General features: G+C 34.3%; 1 pseudogene across 1 annotated transcript; it reads right to left on the minus strand.

Moving 5' to 3' along the window:
• Nucleotides 1-17,951: 17,951 nt before the first annotated feature.
• LOC145693047 (glucose dehydrogenase [FAD, quinone] pseudogene) lies at nucleotides 17,952-23,881 on the minus strand (annotated as a pseudogene). Its single transcript, XR_014132703.1, has 2 exons — nucleotides 23,819-23,881; nucleotides 17,952-20,614 (listed from the first exon to the last, which is right to left on the minus strand). The product of XR_014132703.1 is annotated as a glucose dehydrogenase [FAD, quinone] pseudogene (transcript).
• Nucleotides 23,882-25,183: the final 1,302 nt, after the last annotated feature.

Below are 25,183 nucleotides of genomic sequence, written 5' to 3' on the forward strand. Positions count from 1 at the left end.
TCGAAGTTCGTACGTACCGTAGAGATAAGAGTGAATTAGATGGCGAGTAAGTAACGTTGAGTTTAGTTTCTTTATTTATAGTAGTAAAATAATAAGTTCATGCTATTTTATTGGAATCATGTACTGGACTTACATGCTCCTTTTAGTAACGTTCTGAATGATCATACCGATATCTGTGAGGATTTTAATTGTTTGTCCCATATATAGAAAGGGGCTATATCCTGTATCTACTTTCTTTTAAGAGCGTTATTAAACAACGGCTTTTATCAGAATTGATTGTTAATACTGTCTTTGTTCTGTATACTGATAGTGTGCCAAGTTACTGGATCATCAAGAGGCTAGTGAACTGTTTCATTTGGGGAATGTTACTCTAGTTAAGAACTAAGTGTGCGACTTCTCAAAACTTAATTTTATTTGAGGGTGGAAAAGGTACAGAATTTAACTATCTGCTTATTTCCTAAAGAATATTACTGGTGTAAACTGTAGCTATGAACAAGTAAGAGAAGTTAAATCCAATTTACATTGAGAAATTGACATCATTTGAATTTAAAATAACTTGTGATACATAATACTTAAATAAATTTCATGTTAAAGTTACCGACACTTAATTTTTTCCAATTTTTCGAACTTTGAATCTAGTATTTATATTATTTAGTACAAAATATTTAAGTATTTATATTAAGAATATATATATATCTTAATTCTTTGATAAAACATAATTTCTAGATCTTCTGTTTGTTAGTACCCATGCTAGTATTCCCTGAATAGTACGTTGTATGTTACGGTATTACGGCTTACAAACAACCTAGAAAGCATTTAAGACCCTAAACAAGTTATTAGATAATTTGAGGATATCTCAACTATTAGCATTTTTTTTTTTTTTTTTAAGAGTTTGCTACCCATTAATTTACTTATCTCCTCAGTTAGCTCACACAGGTATGTTAACATCACAATTTCTAGCACAAAAAAAGGAGGCGTGCCAAAAAAGGTTAATGAGAAACGAAGGTTTCCTATCTACTTGAACACACCAACTGCTTGAAATATTGTTTCATTTTCATTAGCAGCAAAATAAATCATTTACGTAATCGTTCATGAAGATTCCGCTTCCGCGGTTAACGCTAATGCGTTCAGTGTGCGGAGTTATGAAACAATGGAAGGGCTATTTCAATTAAAATGAAACAACTTTGAAATTAGAAATCAGAAATTACAACGATATATTGGTCATATAAACATCCAAATAGAAACCTTCTGGTCGGTGATAGTTTCTCGTAGACAGAATTCTGGGCAGTTATGTTTGTTGTAAATATATTACATCAAAAAAACTCAAATCTTCCATAAAGTGTTACTAGGCATTGATCTTTTATACAATGTCATTACACTAATGACTTCTACTGCAGAATATCTACGTTGCAATGTTGGAATATTAAGTAGAATGGTGATTCGCTGTGGGTTTATTTCCAAGACATATATATTCCGTTGTGACTACCAGGTGAGATGAGGTGAACAGTTAGTGTTCTTGTTGTGAATGTTTTTGTATTATTCCCGAAATTGCTCTTTATAATTCATTGCTACCAGTATTAAATCATTTACTGCCCTGTATTCGGAGCAAATGGCTATATTAGGACTGTATTTAATTGATAAAATAAATGAAAATGGCGATTCTGTTTATAATGTGGAGATAATCTGGAACACCATCATGCAAATATATTAGAAACATTTTACAACATCTACCGATTGTTGGTATCTTTTTTTTATTTGTTTGTACTCCAGTTTGCAGAATACAGTTAGGAGCACTAGTTTCATCTATAAAGTCTTGTTAGAGAGCTATGGAGAGCTATGCAAATATGAAATACCCCACTGTTTCAATTCTGTGTGAAAATTATATATAAAAAACTACATCAATTGTTTCTACGGTACATGAAGAGTAATGCATTTTCATACGGGTTGAATTCACTATTGATTTATTTGTTTCTTTCGTATTAAACGCTCCTTTCAGCAGTAGCGTACCCAGGAATTTATTTCGGGGGGGGTCCAAACTAAATATGAAGCTATTTTATATTAAAATTGCTAAAATTGCCCCTAAAATTAGGCTAAATTTTTAAAAAGTCGAAATTTCGGGGAGGGTCCGGACCCCCGTGTCCCCCCCCTTCCGTACGTCCCTGCCTTTCAGAACAAGAGATATTTAATACAAGGAGTAACGTGGAATCCGAAGCCCATTATCTTCCACCGCAAATCAAATTCGGCTCAAAGGCAAAAATGCGAAGTGCTAACCATTTCGGCACAAGAACACTCTTCAAGAATTATGTATAGGAACCTCTGTACAAATGTATTATTTTCTGAAGTTCGTTGCTTGTAAGTTAATTTTTATCATAGAAAAATTGCACTTTACGATTAGTTATAAATTTATATTTTAAGAAAATAATAAATAAAAATAAAAAATAATAATATAAAAAATAAAAATAATAAAATAATAAAAAAATGTTAACATAGGCTTTCTAGCGACGTTCGGTGGCATACAACTCTAAACCTCAGAATTAGTATTCGTATTGTTCTCAATTTAGTATTTTACTTACCACTGTTGTGTGTTGTGATGTGCAAATTACACTATATTCCTCTGCTGTTGAATGATGTTAATCATGGGTGTATTTCCCCTTTATATACAGATTCAGAATTCTGATTATTTCATTCATTGACCAAAGTCTCAATTTTCTACATTATTCCCCAGATCAATTGGAGTGTTTATAATAAATTAGTTAACGAAAATACTCATTGATCCTTGCGTTGTCATTCATGATAATTATTTCTCAATGGAGGACAGTTATCAGAATTGTGTGATTGGATAAACAAAATTAACTATGTCCCGTGAATGGAAAGATGAATAATTTGTTTTATTTTTATGAATGAAAGTGGATTCTTAATACGAGAGAGATAATTTATATTTTCTAGCTATCAACTAGAAGATAACTGTTGGCTATTTTTTTTTTTTTTTTTTTTTTTTTTTTTGCACAAGTTCTGATAACAAATACTGATTCATTAGAGAAAGAAATAAATATTTTTAAAGATCTGATACTTCGTTTGATCTTCGTTGATCTCTCTACCGAAAGTTGTGATTTTGTACATATTTGTGGTATTGTTCAATAACTTTATTTAAAAATTTCTCTGCAATATACTATATACAGAATGACCATTTATGTTGAAACGCTCTTGTAATTTTTGAGATACTGATAAAATTACTGTTAGGGTTGTTGCAAATATATGCAGAACACATTGTTTGACATACTCGGAAATACCGCCAGATACACATTGTTACCAACTCAACATCAGCTTAGAGCTCCTTCGTGGCTACGCGGTTAGCGCACGCGCCTTTGGTGTAGGAGACCCGGGTTGGGTCGGATTCCAGCTGCAAGCTCATGTGGTTCGGATTCCACTTTAATCAGTAGGTTCACGTCTCATATAGTCTCGCTGCTGAAAGCAACGTTAAACTCAAAATCAACTCAACTCAACATCAACTTGTATTTTTTAAGTTGCACAACTTAGTTTATTACATATTTTAAGTTTGCATGCTAAACGGAAACGTACAATACAACATTTATTAATTTGTGTGAGAAGCTAGGGATGCCACAATGCCACAAACATCCGTAAACATCCAAATTTTGGGGTCCTCTACAGCAGTAATAGCGCGAGTGTCAATGATTTTCGGAAGTAACTTAGCGTCGAGAACCATTAATATGATATGACGTATTTTTCTAGGAAGTAGTAACGAAGCTGCAAAGGTTTGAATACTTAAGTTTATTCTAAAGATTTTATTTCGAGAAGGGACTTAGGCAAGAATCACATCCAATCACATAAATGGTTTACAATAGATGTGAAGATTATAATCATTGGCGTCTCTGGCATGTAAAATTTGGGGGGGACATCAAAGGAAATGATCTAACTGCTAGTATCTCAGCGGAATTTTAGATTATGTCACTCAAAATATTGGGGGGACGCGTCCCCCCCGTCCCCCCCGCCAGAGACGCCCATGATTATAATGATGTTTACTGCAATTTGATTTATTACCTTGTTCCAGAGATATGATGAATGTTTAAAGTTTGCAACGCTGCATAAAAATATGTAATTGCTGTAATCACAGCTCTCAAAAACTATTGCTGTAATGCTAAAGAAGCGGACGCAAGCAATATTTTTATAAACAATTATCCACAAATACGTCACTTTAAGGAGCACAACAATCTCTGCCGATATGTTTCAGTACACAATGGATTGAAGTGTCAAATTGCTGTAAGCGACATTTTGAACTTGGTGTTGTTAGAAATCTGTCATATCATAGACATAGTAATCGACACTAAGGTACTTCCGATGTACATTGACATGTCCGCTTCGTTTGTGTTATAGCTGTGAAGACCTCCAGAACTTGGATGTTTAAGAATATTTACGATACTGTACCGTGTTAGTGGTATTGTCAGTGTTCCTTTGGCAAGTAGATTTGAAAGATGTAATCTAAAAGAAAACATTTAAGACACACTGAGTTTATTGGTGTGTCCAAAGGCACAATAATTGGAGAACCTCGCCATAATTCTTCATTGGGAATGTAAGTGCTAGGGACAGAATATACTAAATAGTACGGTTCACTACACAGAGTAGAGTTGAGCCTGTCTCATTTTGAATTATATCATGAAAGAGATTTTTATTCTCGAAAATATATTTGTTTTGTATTGAAAGAGGATTATCTCGTCACAAAGATTTCGTCCCGTCTCGTGGCCAAATCTTGGACTCACCGCCATGTTTTACATGTCTTAACTGGAATCTTGTTTTAATCCTGGCAAAAATTCTTCAGGTTCGTCTCATCTAATTTTGGAAAGACCATTGAGATGGAAACTGAGTTGAAAGGTCATAAAATTGCATGATTTGAATCGATTGGGAGCTAAGAATTTTCTGTGAATTTCAAATATTTCGGTGATGCAGAACGGGGGGTACATCGAGGCCTAGAGAAATTTTAGGTTATGTTGAACGATTCGAAACTGGGATTGCGTTCTTAGTTTAAGTACCTTTCAACGTCAGCCAGCGAAGGGGCACAGTGGTTTTCTGGTAGAGTGCTTTTTCTACTTACGTCCTGCGAGGTTTTGGACGGCAAGGTTCTAGCCACGCGACCGGCAGGGTCGGCCTTAAGCCGATTGGACCGATTGCTCCCAATCGGGCCCCGTGCTAGTACCGTCTACTTTACTCTTTAGTGCCATTTAAACAGCATATTTGTCCCCAGAGCAAGCAAGTGTGTTGTGATCCCTATGACTAAATTTTGCTCCTAATACATGTAATTAATATGCCATTCTGCTCGCGGCCCCCCCGGTCAAGTGGCTATGGCACCGTTAAGATGGTTCTGCTAATCTCGGTTGTTAAGTACACACAACATATTGCAATACAGGTACATCCATGGACTCCACAAGGAAGGATATGGCCTCTCCCTAACAAGTAAATGAATAGTTTGTATTAAGTTTCCGGGCATAAACAAATATTTTCTGAATTTAATGCTGCAGTAATTTCTTTATTTTTTTATGTTTACACTTTTGTTCTAAAAATAGATATGTCCAGGAAATATTCCGCACACCCTAACACCCCTAACACTCATCCAAATTTCCATACACACATTCTTGGGCGTAAAAATGTTGTTTTCTTTGAGTTTGTGTAAAAATGCTTATTATTCTGGGTGCACACCCTCTTTTATTTTGAACACCCCACTAAGTAAAAGTTCCTGGTGTTTTTACTGATTATGTCATGTGATATACCGCGAATACTGAGATGGTATCAAATAAGTCAGCCTCATTGCGATTTCTTTGCATATTCTTTTTCTTATTATAGCTATATTAAAAATATAAAACCAGAGGACAAACTTTGCCCTCTCCTGCGGAAAATCCCGTGGATGTATGTTAAAATTATGAAGTCAGGAAAACCGAATGTATACTAGTGTGTACTGAATAGGTGGCTGCTTATGGAGGTTTGTCTTCTAACTCGAATAACCCAATAGAAAATATTGTCATCCATCTTCCATCAGTTCCTTAAGGTTTGTGATCATCTTATCACCATTTCATTTTGTCTGCAGTTTATAACGAATTCAAGCTGATTATACCTTTCATAAGTAGCTACCTACGATGTTCTCACTAGTATACATTAGGTTTTCCTGACTTGAATTCTTTTCAAAACAGTACAGCTGTTAAGAAATCGTTGAACCAACAAATTCATATCAATGTGTATTTCATTGTCTTACAAATATAAACTTTTCGTAAGAAATTGTACGCAGGTGTTGTTTTATTCAGTCATGTTAACACAGTGCAAGTAGGGCCTATTACTTTAACCTTAAATTGAGGACAGTTTTAACAAAACTCAACAAACGCCATTTTTTCAAAATGCGTTTTTTAACGGATTCTGGCACTTTAATAGGAGTCTCACGCAATGGCTAACAGAAAATACAACGAAACTGAATATTTGCCGTTGTAAAGGGGGAGTTAATATAGACCTAGCAAATTTTCACAAAATTCGACATTTCCATTTTCAAGTTTCTACAATTACCTCCATTTTCAAGATTATTTCCCAATACGTGGGCATAGCTTTTGCCTCATTACAGGGTTTTTGACCTTGAACACACGAAACAATCTCTCTGCCCTCAGAATATTATGACATATTGTGAAAGTTTGGGGAGGTTAAAGTCTGGGGTATAGAGTGGTATAGTTATAATAATAATTATCAATCTCTAAACGTTTATTGAAAGTCAAATTGCCTTTTAAGACATTTGAGGCAAGTGTACTGCATTATGTAAGACCTCAGACCAGGGCACAATGCCTTTTCAAAATACTTACTTTGCTTTACCGATAGATGTTGAGGTGCTTAAACATGGAAAGAGAAGTGCTTCAATAATGTTTCATGTAAGCAAATCAGTGAATCATGTAAGCAAAAATAAAAGTGAAGAAGTTGATGTCTTATTTTGACAATGATTCAGATGAAAGTAAAGAGTTCTATTCAAAAGTTGTACAAGGGAATGCTGGTGATACTGAAGACAAAATTCTGTATTATGAAGAACCTTTACATTAAAGAAGACTGTTTACAGCATTAAAAATCTCAACATTGTATTATGTACTGTTGCTTTAGTTGCCATTTCAATGTATGACTATGAGATTCATAATAAGTTTAAGATGTGAGAAACAGAGTTTGTTACTGTTGAAATTTCTGTTCATGTGTTAACTTAAAGGAAAATATAAATTTACTAGTGCACGGTTAACTTCTTATTCTGATATTATCTACAAAATGTAATATGCTTAAGAGTCCATTTAATTTAAATGCTTAGAATGTATATTTATAACACCTGGTTTAATAGAAATAAAGAAGAAACATACATGAAAAACTGGATATGTTGAGTTTTGTAAAAAATTGTAATTTCTATCTTTTTCCCTCAATAAAGACCGTTAGTGATGATCTTCAGTTATTCCTTCATCATTCCTTATCTACATGGATGACCAGTATTAAATTTTTGAAATCTTTTGAATCAAAGATGTTGAGTACAATTTTAAAAATCCTCTCCTGCAAAATTTTATAAATGGCTTTTGTTGAGTTTTGTTAAAACGGTCCTCAATTGCAAAATAACTTTCGAAAGTCAATTCGTGTAAGGTCAAATTGACAAAGAAACTATGATATTTATAGTTATTATTAGAGACCGGATGTTAGGCAACATGCCTACTCTTTAATGCTAAAGAAATTATCAAAAATAACGTTTTAAAGTTTATATCGGGGATTATAGTTTCGATTTAAGCCAACTTTATTTTGCCTATTTCGCCCCTCACTGCCTAAATAATTGCTTTAGTGCCTTATGTTGCGTATTCTATGCATTTTCTTTGAAATAAGATTTAATTGGGAAATATATATATAATTTATATACTGTAAATAAGGCAAGCACATGGTACATTACAATCTCTCTCTCTCTCTCTCTCTCTCTCTCTCTATATATATATATATATATATATATATATATATATATATATATATATATATATATATATATATATATATATATATATATATATATATAAATATGAAATACATATCAAGCTTCGTTTTTTACATATAGAATGAAAGAAGACATTAAGAGACAGTTATGTTGCTATATTCTATGAACACTATTTATGACGAATCTATTTTTTAAATTGTATTGAGTATTTATCTTCATTATTTCGAGTTACATTTTAGTGCCTATTTTACTGCTTATTTTTTCAATTTTAAGTGCCTATTTGCCTGCCTATTTTCCAAGCTTTTCATGCCTGAATATCCGGTCTCTAGTTATTATGATCCATTTAAGACGTCATTCTATTATATTTCCACAATATAAGGGTTGTTGGTAGCTTTTACTAAATTTTTAAAAAGAGGCCGCGGTGGCTCAGTGGTAGAGCGTTCACCTCTGGTGCTTGGGGTCCCGGGTTCGATCCCAGCTCCCGCCAAGTGAACCTTGTGGTGGACAAACACCGTGTGCGTGGGTTTCCTCGGGGTTCCCCGTTTCCTCCCACTTTCTTCATTCCACCATTTAATTCATTTCTTATCATCACCGTCTCCTTTATCCGTGCCGGAAACCGTGGGACGTAAAACTCAAATATTTTATTTTAAAATTTTAAAACACATTTTAAAGTATAATTATTGTTGTATGCATGGCAGCCCGCAGAGTAGGGCAAGGGGGTCAGTTACATCAGCTTGTCACGGACCATTTTGACACACGGTCCTTACAGTAAACCTATGCTGTAATAGAAATCCAATGCATCAACTCCTACGTTATCTGCATATCTGAAAGTTTGAAATTGTTTGTTTATTTCAAGGGTGTTATAAAATATTATCCTATTTGATAACATCCTTGGTTTATTTCATCGCTTTCATCGTTGTTTCAAAGATTATTTATATCTAGATGTTCAATTTATTAGTAAATATGCAGATTCGGAAGAATGAACTATATAATAAAAATTGTTGTCATGTCCAGATTTGATCTTAGGTTTTATTTTATTAGGATGCCCTGCGTAACTGAGTACTGTATAGCTACTAACTACGTTTAATCGTCAGGTGTATGAAATAATGTCACGGTGAATGTATAAAATGGAGACAACGCTGCAATGTTGGTGCGGGTGCTAATACAAGAGGCATTCAGTAAATATCCTCGTAGGTATTAATTAAAGTTACGTATGTTATTTGTTGACACAGTCCCTGTCACTACAAAATATTTCTGCCTTCTGAGTGTGAGCTTCTTCATTTCGGCATCGCAGAATTCAATTTACCCGTCTCTCCATCATGTTTTTTCTAGGTATACTTCCAGGATGGGGAAAACTTTGTTCCTTCGGACTTACCCAGCCGCTCCTTCCTTTCCGGAGCTAAGGTATATTTTTGTTACTTTTGTGCGGAGTACGTCCTTTATCAAATAGTGCTTCAGTGCAGCACTCCATTTTACTTCCCCATCGTACTTTTTTTTTTTTTTTTTTTTAAGTAGGCCTGGATACTAATAATAATGCTTAAGACTCATAAACCAAACCTAAATGATGTATTTAGTAATTCGCAATTCATGTGTTTCGTATTACGATTTATGTAATTTGCAAATTATTACAATTAAACTAGAACAGTAGTTCTCAACCTCTCGACCCCCTGTTGCTTGCCTTCTTCTTACAAATAATAATAATTAATAAAAGGTATTTAAAACCATCTCAACATCGACCCACCGACAATCTGTGAGGGTCTCTGGAGGATCGCCACCTGCCAGTTTAAGAATAACTGATCTAGAAGACAGTACTTACCGTTTCAGAACGAAAGAAACTATGAATTCCACATTTTGAGCGTCAGTACTCTTTGGTCATTGGTTTATCACGTGTAGTATTTAATCGACCGATACGTCTATCGGGTTCATAATTCTTTCGAAGGGAGTACGATTGCTTAGTGATAGAGTGTTCACTTCTAGTACAAGAGTCCCTGGTTCGATTCCAGACATTCGCACATAAAAGTTTGTAATCGATAACATCGTGTTAATGAGATTTCTGAACGTTTTCTGTTTTCTTCCATACTTGTTGCACAAATATTTTATAATAACTATTAACTTTCATAATCATCCGTCTCCAGTAGCCTAGAAGCATAACCGTGAGACATCAAAGACTGTTTCATTCCAGTTCTTCCTCTGACAGTTTAATCTGTACTGACACAAACCAGGGTAATTGATCATTTGAATCTCTCCGTCTTTCGAAGTTAAACACTGTTCTCCTAACTTGAAAAATGTACTATGGTTTTTACACGGTGAAATATTGCACTTGATAGTTGTTTATTTTCCTCATTCAGCTTTTGATAACATACCCCAGAAACTCTCTAGTTTCTTTGGGAGTCACCCATACGCCACCCCCTGCATCACATCGAATTACATAGTAAAACAATCTACGAATAAAAATAATGAAATTGCCCTTTACTCGACTTCGAACCGACATTTTGTTCTCTAGATCTGCCGTGTCGTGACAAAACGCTGTAACTTTGGCGAAGAAGTTTTGCGAAAATGAGCCTTAAAGTTTTCATCCGAAAATGTGATCTGTATCGTGTAGAACCAGTGTAACTAGGCAATAATGGTCAACCAATCAATTTTCACCAAATTTAATCACACAACATGCATTTACGTAACATTACATGTAACCACGTGTTTCCAAAGTCAAGATACACTATTTCTACACGATACAGATCACATTTTCGGATGAAAACTTTAAGGCTCATTTTCGCAAAACTTCTTCGCCAAAGTTACAGCGTTTTGTCACGACACGGCAGAGATATGGTTGTCCTTCCATTTGCCCAACGGATATCCGGCTGGTCATAGCGTCGAAAGGAAATACATTTTTTTTTTTAACCTTCAGGCGCTCACCTGTAGTGAAATTAAACTATCATTCGCGTGGAGACACTTTCAACCCTCTTGCGTTTTTGATAATTATTTCAACTCAGTATCACTAATGGGGCAAGTGTTATATGCCGTGTTAATAGTTAACTAGAGAATTCCTGATGGACTGCCATTCTAACCTAACACATTAGGATAATTAGTGTGTGGTGAAGGTGGTGTAAATGCCGCCCATGTGAGCGCCCGAAGGTTAAGTATATATATATATATATATATGAAATGAAATGAAATTTTTGAGTTTTACGTCCCACGGTTATGCCGGTTAGGCTAAAGGAGACGGTGATAATGAGCGATGAATGAAATGGTGGAATGAAGAAAGTGGGAGGAAACGGGAGAACCCCGAGAAAACCCACGCTCACGGTGTTTGTCCACCACAAAGTTCACTTGGCGGGAGCAGGGTTTGAAATATATATATATATATATATATATATATATATATATATATATATATATATATAGGGATGGCCAAAATTTTCCGGAATCCGGATTCCGGAAATTTTGTTTTCCGGAATCGGAAAATTTACTTTCCGGAATTCGGAAAAATTCCGGAATTCAGAAAAAATCCGGAATTCGGAAAAATTCCGGATTTCGGAAAAATTCCGACATTCGGAAAAAATCCGGAATTTAGAAAAAATCGGAATTTTTCCGATTTTACTTTCCGGATTCCAGAAAGTAAAAATTCTGGAATTGGCCATCCTTAGCTAGTAGCTGTTAAAAGAGAAACACAATAATGAATAGGCTATATATACTGTATTAATTTCTTGTAGTTGGATATGTCTTTATCATTTACGTAGACAATTGCTACTGCAGTTATTTACTACTTTATGAGAAAGGTCTTATTTTCACACACAAAAAAGTCGCCGGTATGTCTCAAACATTATCGCGTTCCCACCTGCAGCTGCTCCAAAGCACTGCAAACTACTTTTTAACCAGGCGAAAGGCAGTGAAGGAAAAGAAATCTCAACAAATATTCTAATAACATTCGCTTATTGTCAACATACCTACAGTGAGCGCAGAAAGTGTTCGTACACCGTGCATACTTTATATTGAAAACAGCTAGCATGAGAACGAGAGGTGGAATATATGTATATATAACCAGAATTAAGACTACACATTCATACATTTTATTTCTATATACAAGAGAAAGGCCAAACAAACACAATCACTGTTTCGTTCAGAAGAAAAGAGAGAATTCCTTTTTTGTAAACGCAAAAAGTCACCGTACACTTATGCTTGAATTAATGCTTATAAAGTATATTACGTTATTTAATATTTTGTGGGATTACCCTGTGCGTTAATGATTGTCTGTAGTCTTCGTGGCATTGATTTCACCTGTAGTAGTTCGTAGTTCTGTAGCTTCGCTACTGATTGTCCCATTCTTCTTGAATAGCTTTTCTTAGGCCTTCTTTAGTAGACAAGCTGTGCCTTCTGATTCTTGTCTCCAGAACAGATCATAGATGTTCTATGGGGTTCATGTCTGGGGATTGGGGAGGTGTGTGAAGCTGTTTCAAGGTATTATAGAGTCAGGGGCGGATCCAGAGGGGGGCGATCGCCCCCCCCACAACAGGAAACTCTTATTTTATATATAAATAAACCCATCCATAACAAGTTTGGAGCTCTTAAAAGTAGCAGTATTACCGCCGACCGCCACCCCCAGAAGTCCGTCCTGGATCCGCCCCTGGCAAACCTTGCAGACAGGCCTCGTTCAACAGTACAAACAATAATTGCGATGTATAATGTTTCTATCACTGTGCGAAACCATAAAAAAATAATAAAAAAATAATAAAAATAATAATAAAAAAAAGAACTGGAAGACCAAGAGTGTTGAGTGAACAAGTTAAACATTACATTATTAGGGAAAGAAAAAAAGGTTACAAAAAGTAGTGCTGTGCAATTGGCAACGGATCTGGAAACACGCGGTGTTAAAGTATCAGCCAGTACAGTGCGGAATATTTGCAGGGTATCATGGTCGGATAGCCAGGAAAATGTTCTGGGTGAACAAGACAAATCGTATAAAGAGACTAAAGTTTGAAAAAGAGTATAAAGACAAGGGATCAGGCTTCTTTCTGGAATAGGGTCATATTTTCGGACGAAAGTAAATTTAATTTTATCGCGTCCATCAAAATCTCGTCCCTAAAGTAAGACACGGAGGAGGGTCCGTGCTCGTCTGGGGTTGTATGAGTGCCTCAGAAGTGGGTCGTCTCCACCTTATCGATGGAGTGATGATCCACAAAGTGTATATTAACATATTAAAGGAATATCTCCATACTAGTGCGCAGAAGATGGTTCTTGAAAACAATTTATTGTTCAGCAAGACAACGACTCCAAACATACAGCGGAAAATACTCGATTGTGGCTACTCTATACAGGGGCGGATCCAGGACGGACTTCTGGGGAAGGGGCGGTCGGCAGTAATACTGCTACTTTTAAGAGCTCCAAACTTGTTATGGATGGGTTTATTTATATATAAAATAAGAAAGTTTCCTCTTGTGGGGGGGAGCGATGGCCCCGATCGCCCCCCTCTGGATCTGTCCCTGAGGTTTGCTATCTTTCTCAAAGACTTACCCTTCTTATGCACTTTAATAATTACTTTTCTTGTCTCCTCATTTGTTTCTGTTCGGTTGCTTCCCATTTCGACAGCCCACCGTGCAGTTTTTTCACTCCTATTCACAACTAAACTCATTCTGTTACTCGTCATGCTATACAGAGGTGTATACTCAGATGAATACTAGTGAACCCCAGTTGTGGAATCTTTATTTCGTATTCGTACGTCAGATGTACGATCACTTTTTGCGTCTACTCTATACATTTTCTACGGAATTTATTTACTTTCTGACCATTAAACTTGTCTTTGTGGTTCTTTATTGATATATTCATAAAGCTTAGTTTTCATTATTCATATTGTGTGTGTTATTACACTTCTTAAATTTTCTGTTTCTTTTTCGCAGGCATTCTCGTTTCAATAGCATAGGTGTGCGAACACTTTCTGCGCTCACTGTATGTACAGTAAATACAAATTTATAATTTTTGACTTTACGAAGTATACAATGTAATTGTTCAATAATTAACATAAGCAGGCATTCATTAATTTATATTAATATAATAATTAACAAAACTAATAAGCGGGTGATTGATGACTCAGTGGTAGAGTTTTCATCTATGGTATTCTAACCCAGGACATGTGGGTTTTCGATGGCTAATTTTGTGTTCGAAAATTTTCCCGGTGGTACTCTTGGTTCCCATTCTTATATTTGTTCCATCATCACTCATTAACGAATTTAGTTTATCAGAACTCTATAGCCATATATTCATTCTGTCCGTCAGTGAAACAAACAGTCTCAAGAACTATCTGATGGATTACCAATCAATTTTGGCCATGATGTACAGAGTCAATAGTTAAGAATCGAGTTCCCTGATGAATGTAATATTCAAACCGGAAGCGGTACAAATCAACCATTTCCGGTTTTAACGTTAATCATTATATAGTAAATATGGTAATAGATAGCGAGAAGCGGTTTCCAGTAATCGACATATATAACATTCATGTAGATAGAATGTTACCCAGTTTGTGCATCTGCTGAAAATAATGAGCTTAGGTATTTAGAGAGCATTTTCCGCTTTAGAAAATGTGTGCTTGGTAAAGAATGTAGAGAATTAGCTGAGTCAGGCACGTAGCTAGAATATGGTAATAGGAAGGGGGGGGGTGTCTGTCACGAAATACTGTGGTTATTTACCAGGGGCTCAATCATTCTAAACTATTTTATTGGCAACATATATTGGTTCGTTTAGCCAAGATTTCTAATGGGGGCATGATATGAAATACTGTGGTTACACACCAGAGGCTCGATCAATCTAAATATTTTACTGACAACATACCCATATTGATTGGTTAGGACAATAAAATGAGGATATATTAGTAAGTATTTTAATAAGAAGCTATGAAGAAATCTCGAGTAAAAGAATATTAAAAAAGTATTGAAAAAGATATCGTCTTCCGAGGTGATTCGAACGGTGTCGAGAATTTTGCGTCTGGGAAATTTGCGCCCTACCTCAAGAACAGGGAAAATTGCGCCTGCGATGTACCTCCATCGGGAAGTTTGAGCCCTGCGAAATAAAAGAACCTATTGGAGCTTACGCATTTCCTCGGAGGGCTGACATTACAACATAAACAATCCTCCCCCCACAACCATGCCATTTGTGATTTATTTTCATTGTGGCTATATAAGGGGAGAATAAACTTCAATATAAGCCAAAAGATCACAACGGATCAACGCAATCACTGCTTCTTCCAGAGATGATTTTGGGGGAACACTGGCCTCCCCAGAGCTCTCAGAGTGCCCCCTCGGAGGAGACCAAAATAATACGTCTATAATATAATAATAAATAGAATAGTACCAGCAGTGACCCCCCTCCGGAATACTAAATGTGTCCCCCGGAACATTTTTCCTGAAAGAACGACTGAACGCAATTGTGTGTTTGAAGTGTAATTCCAGCAAGTAAACACACTGTACATAGTTTTCTTGATAATATTACTGAACTGCTTTTACATTCACTTTACATTTTCTTTTCTATATTTTGTGTCCTGAAAAGCCAAACAACTCGCAAGGATTGTGAACAGAGATATCTGGGTAGAGCCAAACAGCCTTTTGTAGATTAAATTAGACTCTTTGATTATATTAATAAATAATTATATGTCAGTCATTTATACGTTTATTGTAAATTTTGTAGTATAATGAAAAATTGTATTTGTATGATTGCCCTTTAGTGAACTAAAATTGCATTTTTTTCATTTGTTCGGAATATTATAACGGATGGAGTAACTCACTGAGACGATGAGAGGCAAGCCTAGTTCAAGTGCGAGTGGAAGTTATTTTACACAATACAATAATAAGTTGAATTGTAGGGCGCTAACATCCCAGTGCAAATATATAGCCGGCGCATTTTCCCCTCTTTTTGGGGTAGGGCGCAAACATCACAGTGCAAATATATTGCGAGCGCATTTTTTCCTATTTTTGTGGTAGGGCGCAAATTTCCCGGGCGCAAAATTCTCGCATTCAAGGAAAATATAATGTCCGTGAAGTTGACAAGCCACTTATGTCAGACTCCAATTTCGACTTTAAACGTCGCTAGTGCTACGTTAGTGTTCGATATTGACGCAAATCGTTAGTACTCCAACTGCATGCCAACACGCCCACTTCTAAGAATCATCTCAAAAATGAGGTTAACCGTTAGAGCAAGTAAGTGCTCATTGGTGCCATTAACATTAACGTTAATGCCTCCATCGTACGGCCCTTTGAGTAATAATAACACCACGTTTTTTGCTAGTCTCAATGCGTCCCTATATTCTCGCGAACATTCTGACGTGCCCAAGTTAGTTACTTTATTTTGGGGGGGACTATTGTTTATCTGTTATTGTTTATTGTTAATCTGCAGAGTAGTCCTTACATTAATATGCCATTGTCCTTGATAATCATTGCGTATTTACAAGCAATTTGTTATTACTGTTAGAAGATATCAAAAAACAACAGATAAAATCTACTACTTAACGGTTTATATTTTTCTTTTACAGTACATAAACTAATAATAATAATAATAATAATAATAATAATAATAATAATAATAATAATAATAATAATAATAATAAGACTATTCCAGCATAAAAGTTATCAATTGCATCACACTGGCAACAAGCGACACATATTTTAACTTCATAAAAAATCGTTTCTCACGATTTTCTGGAAAACTACGTATGATAACATCTTCATTATGTCAAGTTGTTTATCTCAGTGTGATATATGTCTTACCTCTGGACAATATCACAGTAAAACAAAAATTAAATATTAGGAGTACATCGTACTTTTGGACTACATCTCATTAACCATGGGAAGATTGAGTAGTGTATACTTTAGGATGTAAGTTTCAGCTTAACTTGCATCATACATTCTTAATATTACAAAAAGGAAATTTGTTCGTTTGCATTTGAACAAAATTCTTAGGATTACAAAAAGAAAAAATAATTTTTCCGAATTCCGGAATTTTTCCGAAGTCCGGATTTTTTCCGAATTCCAGATTTTTTCCAAAATCCGGAATTTTTCCGAATTCCGGAATTTTTCTGAATTCCGGAATTTTTCCGAATTCCGGAATTTTTCCGAATTCCGGAATTTTTCCGAAATCCGGAATTTTTCCGAATTCCGGATTTTTTTCTGAAATCCGGATTTTTCCGAATTCCGGATTTTTTCCGAAATCCGGAATTTTTCCGAATTCCGGAATTTTTGAATTCCGGAATTTTCCCGATTTTACTTTCCGGATTCCGGAAAGTAAAAATTCCGGAATTGGCCATCCCTAATATATATTCTTAAGTTAAGCAGTAAAAATTTTGTAAGGAATGGTTCTACAACATCGTTAGATTCTTTTGCACCATCCCCTCAGGTTGACTATGACCACTATATTCCACGTAGTGCCTAGTCTCCCAAATAAAACTTATTGACTTTTTTAAACAACGCAATATTAGGTTGCTCCATGAGATCAATTTTTTTGTCACTACGGTCACATTTTGATATACTGCAGTAAGGTTATAACGCGGACGTAAAGCATATCATCCACCAACCGCTTATATCGGGCTTCTACTATATTTCATCTTTATCTTATTTTGGTATCAAGAACCACTTCCAAAACGTTATTGATGTTCTTTTGAAACATACTGATTATTTTGGGAGTAATTTATAAGTTGTAATTTTTTTATACAAACACCTGAATTATAATTACTCAGAATCATTTTATAAGACAATTTTATTATCATAAAATAAATGCAGAGTACATTTCACAATATTTTAAATAAATAGTGCTTCAAAACAAGTCCTTTGTATAATAAAACTTTATGTAATATATATATATATATATATATATATATATATATATATATATATATATATATATATATATATATATATATATATAAACATTATTAGTTAAATGATATATTACAAGATATTTATACAATGCACACAGCCATTCAAAGTTTAGTTGTGAGAAAATTTATATATATATATATATATATATATATATAATTTTCTTATAACATTCTATAAAATGTATAATCATTTGAAAATTACATTAACAGTACTTTTAAAGCCTCGTAATGTTTTTGTGTTTCTATAGAATAGTAATTTTGACATTCAAATTATGTAAAGATAATATAATTGTGTAAAGATGCTAACCCAATGTCAGAATTTTGTTGAGAGTTCAACTTCATAGTTTAAAATGAATACATCATGAAATTGATTCACAAAGTATAAGATAATTTTCGACATATTATTAATCATAATTAATAACTAGATAAATTGTGACACCTTTGAAAAATAAGTTAAACTTATAATTTTAACCGTTTATTTTTTTTTTCTGAAGGAAGATCTCGAAGAATTATAAATTACACAATAAATATATATTGTACGACTATCTAGGAATAAATACAATAGTAGATACAAGTATATAGAAAACTATTATTACATTACAATGTATGCTTCATAGCAGAAATTTTTTGATTTATATTGGCAGTCTCTATACTTTGTAATTACAAAAAAACTACAATCCAGTTAATGATCATCTTTCTCATATTAAATAATTAACACTTTAGTACGGAATACCAGACTTCATTTCCCGGTGGAAGCTCGTCTAGTTACAATCCCACCTCTTGTAGATTCACGTTTCATAATTTATGCTCGGTACTGGAAGGAACGCTAAATACGAAATCAGCCAGCTAAATGAATAAAATAGTTAGTGCAGCTTCTAGTAAACACATGTACTTAGACCACTCAAATCAGTATCAATTGGTTTGTGGTAATCGGTCTTTATAAAATCTGCGCCTCTTTCAGCCAACATAATTATTGATGAAATAGGATTAGCACGGGGGACGAATGGAAAGACGGACGCATCAATAACTCTGAGATTATTCACTCCATGAACTTTGAAATCAGTGCCAACAACTGTTGTGGGATCCCCTTGTGATCCCATTTTGTTTGAACAACTTTGATGGTTTTCGGGAACTGTGTCTCGCTTTATAGCACAATCTATATATTCTGTTATGTTCTGTGTAAGATGTTCACATCCAGCGACGTCCATTGTTGTTGAATTATCTAATTGAAAGTCCCAATGTTTTAATGCCTGTGTACGTGTTAAGTTCATAATAATATGAACCCCTTCTTTCAAAACCTCCAAATCTGTCTCGTTTTGAAAGTAATTACCATAAATAAGGGGTGGATCAAATGGATCTGAAGATTTCAATGTTATATTTCCTCTGCTACTTGGAGCGAGAAGTGTTGGTCTTATAACAATTGGTCGTCTTGAACATTTAGGTCCTTCTCCATCTAAACATTCTGTTGGACAACCGCTGACATAGCCATCCATAAAGATCTGTAAGTCTGCATGTCCCTTTTCACCGTAGGAGGAAGTAAGGAATCCTGTAATTTGTGTTATCCCATTGGAACCTAAAGGTCCCGTGTGATTTGTTACATACTGTAAAACAGAATTATCATTTAATTCCATTTGAAATGTATCGTCGATTGTGAATCTTACCCTGGCTCCTACATGATTTTGAAGGTTTTGTCCAACAGGAAGATCTTTGATTACTGGTATTCCGTGAGCAGTGAGATGTTCACTTATCCCAATACCAGACAACATAAGTAATTGAGGAGAGTTAATTGCGCCAGCTGATAAAATAATCTCGCGTTTAGCCTTTACAATTTTCGAGATTTGTTTTCCGTTTACCGTGTATGTGATATTGACACCAGTAGCCGTTTTAGTATCTGGATCTATAATAACTTTAGTTACTCTTGTGTTAACAATGATATTAAAATTGGGATTACTTCTGTGTGGTCGAAGATAAGCTCTAGCCGTGGAAAATCTTGTTCCGTTTCTAGTTACAAATTGTGCACGGGTAAAACCTGTTACTTGTGCTCCATGGTTAACATCTTTGTTGTGTCGATATCCCAGTTCTTCAGCAGCCTTAATCATATCTTGAGCTAGTTGTGGTTCCTCTTCATACCAGTTAATAGGTAAAGGTCCTGTGAAACCGTGATAGTTACTATCTAAACTTTTCCCTAGATTCTGTTCCGACTTTTTGAAATAGGGAAGAGTGTTACAATAATCCCAAGTAATATTTTTATCATTGGCCCACTGATTAAATTCATCAGGATGACCTCGTGTGTACATCATCCCGTTAAACACTGATGTTCCACCAACTGACTTTCCTCTTGGCCATGGACATCTTCTATCCACATTATTTAAACATGCTTTTTCTTCTGGCTCTGTACTATATCCCCAGTCCAAGGAAGAATTGACAAGAAAACTAACGAAATACGGAATATGAGTCAGTGTTTGTTCTAGAGGCCCTGCTTCTATTAGTAGCACTTTCCATTCGGGAACTTCTAGTAGTCTACTTGTTACAACAGCTCCTGCCACACCAGCGCCAACTACGATGAAATCATAATCATCATCTGGTTCATCCAAGGGAATTAGTCTATTACATGAGTCGGATATACTGTTGGTGACGTGAAAGAGAGTTTCTAAAGTGAGCATAAAAGGCAGAGGACACACACTGCTCCATACTGTAGTATCGGCGAAGTCACAGTGACAAGTCTCCATTTTGTATGGATTACTAAAATAAGCAGAATACTATTTTGTAGCCTGAAATAAGAAAAAAGAATTATTGTTTGTTTATTTAGAAACACCACCCTATGCAACACATTCAATAGTGTTAAAGTACTTGCAATTCTTAACACTAGGTGTAACACATTTGCTGGTAATGAAGTAATGTCCAGCTCATTCACTAATAATTTTCTGCTCATTTGAGTTTTAGAGCTATCTTCTTGATTTTGTACTATCACGGACAAATAAATATTAGAGTAGAGTGTTGATTTGATACCTTGTCAATGCTTGTACTAAATGTTTTGTGCGCTGTATCGGGAACTGTGTGATAACGACTTATGCTTATATCTTAAGCATTCATGGTTATTGATTTGTTATACAACTTTGGTAGTGATATTATAGTATTGAAAGTTGTACATATCGGAAATGTAACTTTAGGAATTCTATAACGAGAAAACAACGCTAAATTTAATTTCTGTGTTCCACGTAGTAAAATAATTACTTTGATATAATTTCATTGTAACACTTAAGTAATCGTCACAGTAACAATTAAAGAAATGGCATGAATATTTGTGAAGGTTTAAATTATTTAACCCATAAATTGGCGAACGAATATATATACATCCTATCTATTTATTTTGCTAGAATTTACTTTCCTAAAATGTACTGTTAGTAGTCTTGGTTCTATATACTGAAGGGAGGCCAAAATAGTGGGTACATCAACAGTCTACTAAATCGTTTCTTATAGAAAGTGCTACTATAGTTAAGAACTAAGGGTGCAACTTCTTAAAAGTTGATTTTTATTTCGAGGGTTAATGTAGTGAAATATTTATCGATTTACTCATTTCATAAAGAATATTTTATTACTTATGTGAATTGTAATAGAAGAGAACAAAAATGAACTATGAACAAGAGATAATAAGGTAAATCCAATTTACATTGAAAAGTGAACATTATTTGAATCCAAATTAATTCGATGTGATACGTAATACCCAAATAAATTGCATGAAAAAGATACTCCGCACTTATTTAATTGTGTGTGTGTTTTTTTTTAACTTTCCGAACTGTGAATTTAGTGTCTACATTGTATAGTACAAAAAAGAAAAAAAAAACACAACTTTTCATTACACTTAATTTTCAAATTTTGTTTGTTTGTTAAACTCCATGCTAAATTCTCTGACTAGTAAATAATTCTCTGACTAGTACATTGTAAGTTACGGTAATACATGGGTATAGTTTACAAACAACAGGGAAAGATGAGCTCTGACCATCCAGAAAACTTATTAGACGGTGTGAGATTGTTGAAACTATAAAAGTTACATTTTTTCTTCGGAGTTTGCTATCTATTAATACAGATAAGTTCCTATTTATCTAAAGCTGGCAGATTAACGTCTCAATTTCTGGGGCGAAAGAGTCGCATGCTATCTATCCAGGTTAAATATATATATATATATATATATATATATATATATATATATATATATAATATGAGAAAGAAGACAGTTCGATCTCTAGTGAAGATATCAATTAATTTGTTCTACTTCAGCACACTCAGTGTTTGAAATATTTTTGCATTCTGATTAACAGAAAGGCTATGCTTATGAATATTATCAATTACTTTGTACTATCTTGTAACTGGAGGTTCAATATATATGCCTTCTGTGTGTGCAATCATGAAGCAAAATCGAAAAAGCTACCTGAATTAAAAGGTGACAAATTTATATCTAAAAACCATAAATGATGGCGATGGAAGCGTGCGTATTGGTCGCATACCACCCAAATAAAAACGTTATAGTTAGCTATAGTATTTCATAGACAGTAGTTCTGGGGAGTTTAGTTTATAACATTTTGATTTTTTACTAGTATTGAAATCATTATACAGTTTAATATACATGTCTACATATTATTGCATTGCAAGTATCTGATAAGTTTTCTTTTTTGTTTGTTCATTAGATGAAAATTTTCTCCTTATTTATATATTCTCTTATTTACTTTTTTAAAGAATTGTTTCCAAGTTCAAGTATTCATTATTATTGGGAATATATTATAAACTTTTACAAAACTCAAATCTTCCATAAAATGTTACTTTGTATTAATGTTTTATACAATGTAATTGCAGTAATAGCTTATAATGGAGAACACTCACATTAAATGCTAAAATACTATATAGAATAGTGATTCGCCATGGCCAATGTCCAAAATATATATTCTTTATGCACTGTACATTCTAATAATTTGTAGAGGACTACCGAGAGAGCAGAGATAAACAATTAGTGATTTTGTTTTGAAATCCAGAGGTTCCAGGTTCAAATCCCTCGTTCCGATTCATTCATTCCGATTCATTTTTTTTTTTAATAATCAAGATTTAATAATATGTACCCTAGCCAACTTCATTTCATAATCGCTACTCAAATCTCATTGTTCCCAGTATGAAATTAAATATTTCGCTCTGTTAGAAACTGGTTATGGTATGTGTATTAATTAAATAAATGAAAATGTTAGGTCTGCTTATTATGGAATTCCATTTTGCGAACATACCAGAAAATACTTTGTTACATCCATCAACTATCTGTCTTCCTTTTACATCTCATTTAAGGATACTACTACTTCTCACTGAATTTCATTTATTTATTTACTTGATAGAAACAATAGTTTTATACTTAAAATCTTCTTAGATCGCTACTGTAAAGCTATTCAAACATGAATTACTTCACTGTTTCAATTTGCGATTGAAAAATTACACACAATAAGAAGGAAGTTAAGGTCACAAATACGTCTACGTGAAAAGTAATCCTATTTATTTTGTCTACACATTGAATGTTCAATTATCTCCGCACGTGAATTCGTTTGTTTTCATATTTTAGGATTAAGGCCCATTTTGAGAGCAAGGTGTATTAAATAAGGACTAACTAGGAATTCGAAAGCCATTAGCAATCGAATTTTCCCGCAAAATACGAGGATTCTAATCACAAATATTTTCGGCAAGAGGATGCTCTTCAACAATGATGTACAGAAACTTCTGTCTAATTGTGTTATTTAGTGAAACACACATCTTTTAGGTTCAATTTCCACATAGAGAGAAATAATGTCGTACTGGTAGAAATGAAGTTAGCTAGAAATTTAATGAATTTTCTCTTGATAACATAAAGCTCCTAACTCCGTTTGGTAGTATACAGCTCCTAACCTGAGAATTAATACTCGTCTTATTCTCAACTTAGATATGTTAATGAGTATTTTACTTACCACTGCTGTGTGTTTTGATGTATGTGACACTATTATTCTTCTGCTGTTGAATGTTGTTGTCTTCTGCGGTTAGTCAAGGTGTATTCCTCATTTATATACAGATCATAATTCTTTTTACCTTGTTCATTGACCAAAGTCTATAGACAATTTTGTACTTTATTCGCCAGACTATTTGGAGTGTTTATGTAGCATAGTAAATTAGTTTAAGGAAAATACTCATCCTTACGTTCATTGTCATTGATAATAATTATTTCTCAACACACGCAAATTGACAGAATTGTGTAATACATTCATTCATTAGAGAGATAAATAATTATTTTAAAAAAAAAATGTTGTGATACCATTTCTATACGTTGATCTCCTGCATAATCTTATGGTTTTGTTAATGCGTAGTTCAGACATTGTTCAATAACTTTCTGAGAACTTACTCTTTGCAATATACCGTTTATCTTATTTATGTTTTTGTTGAAAAGAGTTTCCCTTGACTAAAGTTTAAGCAGCTAATTGAATACGAAACTTACAAAGAAATAAATATCAGGTTATCTAAAAGGTGTTGAGGTTTTGGAGGTCAAAATTGAGAATGCATTTATTGTAACTTGAAAATAACGTTACGAAGCCACATACGTATACATAATTTTGTTCGATGATCTTCTGTTATTTTCTCAGCCACACCATAATTTCGTCTCCATAGATCTGCTGTGGTTTCTAGTCAAAAATATATATATGACACGTGGTTTCTCACAAGCTTCTTTTAACACTATCTACGGAGTTCTGCTGACACCAAAACAAATACTAGTCTAATTGTGCCAAGTACGGGCTATTCGGGGGAAGCATTAAAGCCTTCCATCTAAGTTCTCTTAATTTTTGACAGGTCGTTAAAGATGTGAGCTGTCTGACGCTGTCAGCGTGGTATACGATACTCTTTCTGTTGACCAGTTTCAGCCGGTTCCTTTGGATTGCTTGTATATCACGCACTGTATATTGTTAAACTATACAGTGTACTGGGTGTTAAGTAAAAATATCTTTCAGTTTAACTTCCAACGATTATGCTCATTAGGCTAAAAGAGACGATAATTAATGCAAATGATTGATGAGAGAAGATACTGTGGAATGAGAGTGGGGAAGGAAACTAGAATATCCCGCGAAAACTCACGGACGTGATGTTGTCCATCATAAACTTACTTGGCGGGGGAGCGAAGCAGGAACACCCCGCACCAGAGATAAGCGCTTTATCACTGAGCCACCGTGTCCTCTTGTTAAGTAACATTTTTATATATTGTTTTATTGATCCGAACATCGACGCATATGCTACTTCTAATGATTTCAAGTAAATCACAATGGATAATTTCGTGAGTTTTTTTTTTT

Source organism: Thermobia domestica, chromosome 8 (genome assembly GCF_964235325.1).
Source record: "Thermobia domestica chromosome 8, izTheDome1.hap1.1, whole genome shotgun sequence".
NCBI lineage: Eukaryota > Metazoa > Arthropoda > Insecta > Zygentoma > Lepismatidae > Thermobia > Thermobia domestica.